This window comes from Sinocyclocheilus grahami, unplaced genomic scaffold (assembly GCF_001515645.1).
Source record: "Sinocyclocheilus grahami isolate Dianchi unplaced genomic scaffold, SAMN03320097.WGS_v1.1 scaffold20.1, whole genome shotgun sequence".
NCBI lineage: Eukaryota > Metazoa > Chordata > Actinopteri > Cypriniformes > Cyprinidae > Sinocyclocheilus > Sinocyclocheilus grahami.
The window spans coordinates 1,366,009-1,377,494 of NW_015505199.1; the positions used below are offsets into that span (position 1 = coordinate 1,366,009).

Here is an 11,486-nt window from a genome sequence, read left to right on the forward strand (position 1 = left end):
ATAGAATCCGTTATGCGGAGATTGATTCGTACAATCACTGGATCATCATAATAGCCATTTCGTTGTACCTAATCATATCTTGTCTAATTGTGTTTTTTAAGTAAAAATTAGATAAAGCTAAATTACTCAAGACTTAACCTATATACAAAATCGCTTTTTGTGTAATTGAGATCACTTATTCAGGTATTGTAAACCTTTGAAATTATCCAATTGTTCATTTGTAATATATTTATAATATTAAAGAGAGAGAGTGAGAGTTTTCCTATATTTTTGTGAATAGACATAGGTTATATATATGTTTTTCTATATTTTTGTGAATAGACATAGGTTATATATATATATATATATATATATATATATATATATATATATATATAATAATATATATGTATATATATATATATATATATATATATTATATTTTTGTATACTGTATATATTTGTATAATTTGTATATACATAGGCTAATACATATATAAATTCTATTTATTTTATTTTTATTACTTCTCTCTCTCTCTCTTTCTCTCTCTCTCTCTCTCTCTCTCTCTCGAGTATATTACGAGTATACAACAACATATGCATTATGATGCATAAAAATCATGAGAAAAATCATCTTGGTGCTTTGTCTGTTATATACTGTAAAGTTTTGCAATAGTAGTAGTAGTAATAGTAATACAGAACATGAAATATACAGAAAATCTGAACCGTCTTGAAAATATGAACATATTACACATTACCCTCTCTCACAAAGAGTAGAATTATTTTTGCTGCTCTCCTACTAGGGTGCACAGAATCTGGTTTCTCATATTGTCAGACTGAAGTTCAGCTTTACCTTTGGCAACCCCCTCAGTCTCCCTTTGTACTGAGTTCCCCTCCCCTCCATCACAGTCAGCTGCTTGGCATTAGGCTCCTGTTGAAGAGTCCCAGCATTACTGTCATTCCGGCTGAAGATAGTGGTCAAGCCACTCAGAGAGACATAATAGAGAAATTTCTCTTGCTGGCTACATTATGGATACCCTAACGACACATTAACATTGCAATATATTTGGAACAACAAATCTGCAAACTAATATCGGACAGCACCATTTTGCCCCCCTGTTAAAATTGTGGTTTATCACACCTGAGTAGACATCATGCCAAGATCCAAAGAAATTCAGAAACAAATGAGAAAGAAAGTAATTGAGATCTATCAGTCTGGAAAAGGTTATAAAGCCATTTCTAAAGCTTTGGGACTCCAGCAAACCACAGTGAGAGCCATTATTCACAAATGGCAAAAGCATGGAACAGTGGAGAACCTTCCCAGGAGTGACCGGCTGACCAAAATTGCCCCAAGAGCACAGCGACGACTCATCCAAGAGGTCACAAAAGACCCCACAACAACATCCAAAGAACTGCAGGCCCCACTTGCCTCAGTTAAGGTCAGTGTTCATGACTCCACCATAAGAAAGAGACTGGACAAAAATGGTCTGCATGGCAGAGTTCCAAGCCGAAAACCGCTGCTGAGCAAAAAGAACATAAAGGCTCGTCTCAGTTTTGCCAGAAAACATCTTGATGATCCCCAAGACTTTGGGGAAAATACTCTGTGGACTGACGAGACAAAAGTTGAACTTTTTGGAAGGTGTGTGTCCCATTACGTCTGGCGTAAAAGTAACACTGCATTTCAGAAAAAGAACATCATACCAACAGTAAAATATGGTGGTGGTAGTGTGATGGTCTGGGGCTGTTTTGCTGCTTCAGGACCTGGAAGACTTGCTGTGATAAACGGAACCATGAATTCTGCTGTTTACCAAAAAATCCTGAAGGAGAATGTCCGGCCATCTGTTCGTAACCTCAAGCTGAAGCGAATTTGGGTTCTGCAGCAGGACAATGATCCAAAACACACCAGCAAGTCCACCTCTGAATGGCTGAAGAAAAGCAAAATGAAGACTTTGGAGTGGCCTAGTCAAAGTCCTGACCTGAATCCTATTGAGATGCTGTGGCATGATCTTAAAAAGGCGGTTCATGCTCGAAAACCCTCCAATATGGCTGAATTACAACAATTCTGCATAGATGAGTGGACCAAAATTCCTCCACAGCGCTGTAACAGACTCATTGCAAGTTATCGCAAACACTTGATTGCAGTTGTTGCTGCTAAGGGAGGCCCAACCAGTTATTAGGTTTAGGGGCCAAACACTTTTTCACACCACTGTAGGTATATAGCACAAACTTTATGTCAGCATATCCTGTCAAAAATAAACATCCAAACATGTACAATATGAGAAATTTATGATCATAAGGTGTCATGTGCAGAGACCTCTCATAGTTTTAACCATTTCACTGGTCAGAATGAGCTTTCTTACACACTCTTTTAAGTTTTGTTTTACATGTCATGCAAAGCAGGTGGGCCCAAGTTACTGAATTTTCTTAATTCTCTTATCCGTAAAAAAAAAATTATAATAAAAAACCAGGAAAATAAGTACTAAATGTTACAATAGATAATACTGTAGCTATAAAATATAATAACTAATTAAGAAATTAACAATATTGTTTAATTGTCAGAAAATGAAGAAAAGACCATTCACCACTGAAAATCAAACTTAAAAATTGACATGTAATGCCACAAAAACTTTTTTTTTTAAATTAGCCTATAATATCCTGACAGGATATATTATATATAATATAATTTCCTAACAGGAAATTTTCTCAGAACTTTGGCTAGCATGCTCTCAAAGTTATGAACCAACATTAATAGAATGTTCATTCATAGTTTTCAAGTCTTTAATAACGTTCTCAAAAAGTTAGCACAACATTTGTTATGTAAATTGTTTTTCTGAACATTTTAAACTTTCAGAGCACATTCAAAAGTAATTTCCATAATGTATATATGTATATACATAGCCATTTTATCCGCATTAAATATTTATGTTTTATTTTTTTCAAAATATGTTGAATGAATAATTAAAACGATGTCAGTCAGGTATTTGCTGTTCTTCCAGATGGAAGGAGGAATCATCTTCTCTTATGATGACCTGTTTAATCCAGACTATGCCAGCCTCCATCCTCTCGTCTGTCACCTGTGTCATGAGCAATACTGCCAACCATGTTTTCTGGACTGCCACCACATCATCTGTGCCAGTTGTCTGTGTAGCAGGGCCAATGACAATCGCCTTAATTGCCCCCTCAGTGGGTAAGTACAAAAATCACATATGGGGAGGTAAATTAAAAAAATCCAATAGAAAAAGTGTACATGCACTATTCTTGACTAATTAATTTGTTGTGATAAAAAATAAATCATTTTAAATGCTACTAAAAGTTACATAAGGACAATGTAGCTATTAAATAAAGGACCTTTACCTCAAGGATTTTGGGGGTGAGGGAATGGAAATCATGACAGAAGTGTTCAGTCAGAACCAGCCACAGCAAATTGAAGCCAAGTTCTTCCATAATGTTTACATTTGGGTCTCCACTTATTCTAGTTTTCTTCAAGCTGGATGTTGGGTTAATTCCAAAACGTATCTTATGCCAAACCTGGATTCCTGTCATCTTTCTTCGTATGACCCACCCATTACAGTTTTGTATACATGGCTGTCAAGCCTTCTGTTTTGAAGAATTGTCCAAGGTTTTGATGACTAACATATGTTCTTCTCATTGTTTGATGCATTTCATCATTTTCAATTCATCTTTTTCATCCATCATTTCTTGGTCGTCACCAGAAATAAAGGTTCAAAAAGGGGGGTTTTCGTGGTGATCCAATAAAAGAGCTGTTTTGGGTTCCCCAAAGTACTTTTTTGTTAACAGTTCTTAGAACTGTTAAATGTTAAAGGTTCCTCATGGAACCATCGATCAATGCCAATAAGGAGGTTTTATTTTAAAGAGTGTTGAATCAAATTAAAGCACAAATCCATGCAATATGCAACAAATAGACATAATTCTTCCAGGCCAGTGAGGTCCTGTTTAGAGCAGCACAGGGCAGTTGGCATTAGGACAGCTGCAGAACAACCCCACTGTTCTGATTTTAACACCATAACAAGCACTCCACATGGTGGGCTCTCCGATCACATCGCAGCATTGTCATTTGATAAAAACAAGCATCTTGTGAAGGGTGCATGGAGCATTGATCCCACAGCTTATAGCAATTACACACAGCCTGGTGCTGACCTATTTAATCTTGTTTAGAAGTGACTCAGAGATCTGCTATTTTTATGTGCTTCTTTACAATGTACAGGGAAAATCAGGAGAGACTATAGTGAAACGAATTAGTGATAGACGATATATTACCAGGACAAATAATCAAATTTTGGATAATCAGTTGAGTCAGTTCCAAAATCTATCAACTGTCAGTTAGATAGTGCATATGTTTTTCATTCAAAGGTTTTATAGTGAACCTTGAGTAAATATTGTGTCAAATTATTTACATTTTTGTTCATCTTACTTGCTATCATTAAATTGTATAAAAATATTTGGTCAGTAAGGTTATTTAATGTTTTTTGGGGGAAAAAAGTATCTTATGCTCAAAAAAGCTGCATTTATTTGATCAAACATCAACAATTTTGAATTTAAACAGTTTACTTTTTTATTGAGTTTTTATTGTAATGCAAAGCTGAATTTTTAGCAGCCATTACTGTCACACGATCCTTCAGGAATCATTCTAAATGGCTGATTTGATGCTAAAGAAGCCATTTCATTATTATCAATGTTTATAACAGTTGTGCTGCTTAATATTTGTTTAATATTATTCTTTGCTTCATATTGTCCTTTTTGAATACAAATATTAATTTCTTTAAATAGTACTGACTCTAAACTTTTTTTATGATAGTGTATTTAGCAATCTGGCATTCTGTTCTGTAGAGATCTGCATCATATTTATTCATATTTATTTACCACTAAAAGTGTAAACTTAAGTTACTCTCTAAATCGTTTCCCACTACTGTAGAACTACCAACTACTGTAGAAAAAAACAATATGTTGTGTAGCTTGTTGTAACTCTAGCCACGTTTTGAGCACAGAGTATCTAATGATACAGCAGCAAAGCTTTTCCTGCTATATTTATCCATTGTTGCCCACTGCAAATTTGCATTTGTGGCGTCTAAGTAGCCTGGCTTTACAAGACCAGCGTAATGGTGCCAGCAGTGTGTGGTTCAGTGGGTAAAAGCAGTGTTTCATTCAGCACTGCAGTCCATTACCACATCCTAACACAACAGAAATGCTGCAGTGTGCTTTTCCGAAAATGTAGAACATTTTTTTTTTTGTCGTTTAGATTCTATTATATGGTAGGCTGTTTGTTTGTAATGCGAGTGTGGCGGTGTAATCTTTCTCAGTTTAGTGTGAGTGTGGGATCTTGCTTTGCCACTTAGAGTTGCAGATAATGAAGCTTTTGTACTTTGCAGCACCACACACTCCCTCATGCTGTGTACTCTAGGAATTCATCACTTTGATGCTATTACTGGCACTGTAAAGCTGATTATAATGAAAACAAGATAAATCTTTAGATTGACGCAGGGGCAGGATGTACATCTTTGTGTCATACAGTGGGGTCCAAAAGTCCAAGAACACATTTGTTTTCCTTTTTTTAGAATTTTTATTTTTGAGTTGATCTGATCACTATTAAGATTTATTAAATTGTCAAATTGTTCAAATGAAAAAGTAAAAAATGTTCTATAGGTAGCTATTATATTCAAATATGTAAGCATATTTACTAAGTATGAATGTATGTTTACCCCTCAGTCGTGAAGGGGACAAATGCACTTCCCCCAGAGGAAGTGGGGGGAACTTGACCATTTGCTCAAGTTCCTGGTGGATAATTCGACAGACGGTGTAGTACAGTGGGCTATCTGTGATGTGGAATGCAAAGCAGAGGTGCCTGAACAATGCACTTCATTTATTTTGAGGCATCAGCAGTAACAGTAACAGCAACAGTAATCTCTCTGACTGTATGTGTACGTACATATGTGCACAGGAAGCTGGGGCAATGTATTACTGTAACACCTGCAGCCAGCCACTGTGTGGAGAGTGCAGAGAGCTCACACACAAAGCCAGGATGTTTTCCCAGCATGATACTGTGTCCCTTGCCAAATGCACCAAAGAGGGCCATCGCAAGTGCTGTGAGTTTACTTTACTTTAGATTAGCTACTGTTGCCATCTACCTCTCACCAAAGTTAATCTTTAAAGGAATAGTTCACCAAAATTTGTTGAAATTTTTCTCAACCTCAGGTTCATCTAAGACAGGGGTAGGCATGTTCGGTCCTAGAAAGCCGCAGTCCTGCAGAGTTCAGCTCCAACCCTGAAAACAATCCTCATCTGCCTATAGCCTTAGTAATCCTGAAGACATTGATTAGCTTGTTCAGGTGTGTTTGATTAAGGTTGGAGCTGAACTCTGCAGGACTGCGGCTCTCTAGGACCGAATTTGCCTACCCCTGATCTAAGATGTAGATGAGTTTGAGATTTGGAGAAATTTAGCATTACATCACTACAGTGAATGGGTACCAGAATGAGAGTCCAAACAGCGGAAAAAAAACATCACAGCAATCCACATGTAATCCATTAATATATTGTGAGGTGAAAAGCTGTGTGTTTGTAATAAACAAATTCATCAAGTTTTTTTTTTCACTTCAAAATACTCATTTACATCTTGGATGGCCTGAGGGTGAGTACGTTTTCAGCAAAAAAAAAAGTATTTTAGTTAATTTGATTTGACAAAATGGTATATCTATTATTAGTGGTTAACATTAAAATAATTATTCTTATCATTATTATCAGTATCATTTCATTCCTATCATTATCCTCAGAACTCAATTCCCTAAAGGAATGCATTAAATAATGCATATATCATGAATGTGTGTAAAGTCAAAATAAATTCTTCCTCTGATGTTTTGCATTTTCCAATCAGCGCTACATGAATCATAAATACATCATGTTTTCAACAGGGAAAAAGTCCATGCTGTGCATCGTGTTTCAGAGACATGCAAATGTAAGGCTTCGATTTTTGAATTATAAAAGATCAAAATTCAAATTAAATTAATGTGACGGATATTTAACTTCACGATATAGCGAGAATCGCACCCCCTGCATTGACATTGAGGACAGGGATGTGAAATTCTGGATCAAGCTGTTATGGTAAGTAAAAAAATAAGTAGGGATAGCTCCAGAAACTGCCAAATCATCTTATAATCTGTAAAGCATTAACTGAAATATACTGTATATATGCCATATCATCTTATACATTTTGTATTACAGAATGTACACTCCATTCTGTACAGTGAATATTACATTCATTATGAATATTAATGTACACTAGGGGTCAGAAAGTTTTTTTTTTTAATGATACTTTTATATAGCAATGGTGTATTAAATTGATCAAAAGTGACAGTAAAGACATTCATAATATTTCAAAAGTCCTAAAACTGAATTGCAGATTACACAAAAATATTAAGCAGCACAACTTGTTTTTTGACATTGATAATAAGAAATGTTTCTTGAGCAGCAAATCAGCATATTAGAATGATTTTTGAAGAATCATGTGACACTGAAGACTGGAGTAATGGATGCTGAAAATTCAGATTTGCATCACAGGAAAAATTACATTTAAAAGTGGCCTTGATGTGTATAAGATACTGTTTTCAGAAACATTAAAAATCTTACCTTTGTGTATGTGTACATTGAAGAATTTAATGCATGTCATATATTTTAACCTGTTATGCACTGTAGGCGGTGAAGGAGCTGCAGCTGTCAGCGCGAGAGGCCATAGTACTGCTGAAGGCCATGCTGGGTGAAGTGCGGACAAATGCTGAAGAGGAGGAAAGTGCTGCTATCTGTACTCTGTTCAACAGTATGCAGGTGAGGTAACACTCCAGAAGGGGGCACACTGACACCACAGCATAATGAGCAGCTTTGTGAGAGATGATGAATTCTTTGACATAGATCATGTTGTCCAAACCACAGAATTTAACAATAATGTAATTTGCATTGAACAGGCTAAATATGTGCTCAAAGCATCACTGAAAATTGCATGTTGAGGATAAAAACGTAAAATCTAAAAGTAAAATCCATTCTTTTCTTCCAAGGAAAAACTTGCAGAGAGGAAAAAGGCCCTGTTAAAAGCTGCTGAAAGGTAAATATTGTCCAAACAGATCCGGTAAGTCTAAATTGTCTGTCTGTGACAGTTTACCCACATGACTTTGGCAGAGCACAGAGTTGCGGTGTGATGGTCTGTGTCGGAACAGCAGTTGCTTGGGTTTCGTTTCATGAGTCCTGTTATTTGTTGATCGTGTACTCAGACCGACGGAAAATGAAAAGTTGTGATTTTCTAGGCCGATATGGCTAGGAACTATACTCTCATTCCGGCGTAATAATCAAGGAACTTTGCTGCCGTACCATGGGTGCAGCAGGCGCAATGATATTATGCAGGTTTAAATAGGAAAAATATCTAAACTCTTTGGTCATTTTTGAGCGAGATGCTAACGGTCTAATCAGATTCAATGATCTATGCTAAGCTACAGATAAAAGTGCTACCGCCAGACCCGGAGATCGGCTGAATGGATTCGAAAACGGTAAAACTCAGCTGTTTAACTCTAGGGGAGTTGGAAAATGAGCCTATTTTCAAAAATAGTGGAGTGTTCCTTTAAAGATACAGTTCATCCAAAAGTATAAATTCTGTCATCATTCACTCACGTTAATGTCGTTCCCAAACCACATGACTTTATATCTTATCTTTGTTCTCAGGTGCACCTGGTCACCTGCTCCGCTTTTCTCAGCTCAGCTAATAAATACGATTTCCTAGATATGGGATATGTAAGTAGACCTATCCTTAATACATTAATTGCTTTGAAATACCCTACCAGTCAAAAGTTTGGAATAATTAAGATTTTAGTCTCTTATGCTCACATTAAAATGTAATTTATTCCTGTAATGGTAAAGCTGAATTTTCAGCATCATTACTCCAGTCTTTAGTGTCACATGATCCTTCAAGAAATCATTGTAATGTGCTAATTTAGTGCTGAAGAATCATTTCTTATATTATCATTATTGTTTACATTATTATTTTAAATAATTTTACACTGTAATATTATTCCACAGTATTACTGCTTTGGTAAGAAACATTTTGCAAAAACTTAAAAATGTCTCAAAGAAAAATTAAACTGATTTTAATTCATGCTCTATGACCCTTAACAGCAGTTGATGGACAGACTGTGTGGCACTGTAAAGCTCCCTCATAAGCTTTGTCCTGTCCAGAGTAGTGAGGTGAGTTCACAACCAAATATACTGACTGTTGTGCAGATCTCTGAAACTTATAAAGATGTATCAAACTTATAGATAAACACAGACTACCATGCTGAGTTTGCCCGCTGTCTGAAGCCTCTACTGATGTTGGGCCAGCGGAGGCCTGGCTCTGTAACTGCAGGACTTGCCTTGAGTAACAGGTGAGCAGTTTATCTGTTACATCATTCCTAGTATTATGCAAGAAATATTATCTGGCAGCGCTGTTTGACCTTGTACTGACTATGTTGTTTACTAAATGCTTTTAAAAAGTGCATTAATGTATGTTGGTGAGATTAAAGGACATGTGAATATATCCGATCTAATTTTATAATCAAAAATTATAATAAAAATAACAATAAACAAACAAAATGTTTTTTGTTGTTTTTGTTGGTAGGTGAAGTCTATCTTAATATAAAACAATATAATAATGTAAATATATAATAATATATAGACTTACATTCAAAAAAAAATTTACATTTATAATGTCACAAAAAATTTCTGTTTAAAATACATTATTTTCCATTAAAGTATCCTGAAAAGTTAAATCTATCAGTGTTTCCACAGAAATATGAATCAGCACAACTGTTTTCAACATTGATAATAATAATAAATGTTTCTTGAGCACCAAATCAGCATATTTGAATAATTTCTGAAGGATCAAGTGACTCTAAAAACTGGAGTAATGACTGCAAATATATATATTAAAATATAAAACAGTAATTTTAAACTGTGATAATATTTCACAATATTACTGTTTTTACTGTTATTTTTGATAAAATAAATGCAGCCTTTGTTAAAAATTTTTTTAAAAAGTCTTGCCAACCCCAAACTTTTGAATGGTAGTATATATATTTATTATTTTTAATAAAGCACTGATATGTCATGTCAAGGGGCTCAGATACTCAGATGCTTCTGTCTAATGACGCAGAGCTGACAGCACACAACAGGAAGGAGACACTGGCATTACTCTGGTGCTTACTCAACTGGTTATTAAGCTTAATAGAGAAACATTTATGTAACCCTCCCTGACAAGCACCAGGTGGCAACGGTCCTGTTATAGCAGTCCTATGTCTGTGAGGTGCCAGGACCTGAGGTGATAACATGAGGCACAGGGACACAGGAGCCAGACTTCCTGGAAAGCTCTCATTCCTGGAGAAGGGCTCAGTGAGTTATGCCATTGACTGGACCGCTTCAGAGCCTTATTTATAAAACAGCTGTATAGGAGTACTGTTTCCAGATCAGTTTGGCTCTTTAGCTTGCAGTGAGTAAGATTAGTTCAGCAGACATGTGCTGGTACCAGTGCGCATCTATATGAACAGAGCTTACGAAAGAAAGGGATGTGATCCTAAATTCCTATTATCCGAATCCACCTCAGATGTCACTGAAGTTCAGGTTGTGTCAAACTCCTGTTACTAGGGAGTGAACTATATAGAGTTTGTACAAGCACTTTTCCAAGAAACTGGAGGAGAGGACTTATGTTGTGAGAATATCTGCTTAGTGTCTGCATAGATTCCTGTCTATCTGCATAATGTAGCAGCTATTTTCAGGGCTGATGAATGTTAGCTGTGCAGTTCTTGCTTTTGAAAACATTTCTGAGTTTCTCTAGCATGCCATTGTGCATACTGTTATACAACTGACCCCAAAAGTATCTGAAATTTAGAATTTGAGGATTTGCACTAGACAACAAAATATCAATCCATGTGTCATCTGCAAACAAATTATGATCCTTTCTCAGGACTAATTCCAATTAACATTAACAATTATTTTTATCAGGAGCTATAGGCATTAAGGTTGACACCAGAAAGTGTAATAAAATATCAAAAAAGAAAACCAAATATATGTAAAATATATATTTAAAAATAATTAAAAATATATAAAGTTTATATATATATATATAATGTATATATAGTGCTGTCAAACGATTAATCGCGATTAATCGTTTGACAGCACTATATATACATTATATATATATATATAATGTATATATAGTGCTGTCAAACGATTAATCGCGATTAATCGCATCCAAAATAACAGTTTTCATTTACACAATATACAGTATGTGTGTATACTGTGCATATTTATTATGTATATATGAATACAAACACATGCATGTATATATTTAAGAAAAATATGTTGTTTATATATTAAATATATTTATATATAATATAAAATATAAGAATGTAAATGTATATTCATGTAAATATTTTTAAAATATATACTGTGTGTGTGTATGTATATATACATAATAAATT

At 35.2% G+C, this 11,486-nt stretch overlaps 1 pseudogene; it reads left to right on the forward strand.

Annotated features, from left to right (window-relative positions):
* The first annotated feature begins 2,975 nt into the window (after positions 1-2,975).
* LOC107556233 (RING finger protein 207-like) overlaps positions 2,976-11,486 on the forward strand; it is a 14,551-nt pseudogene continuing 6,040 nt past the window's right edge.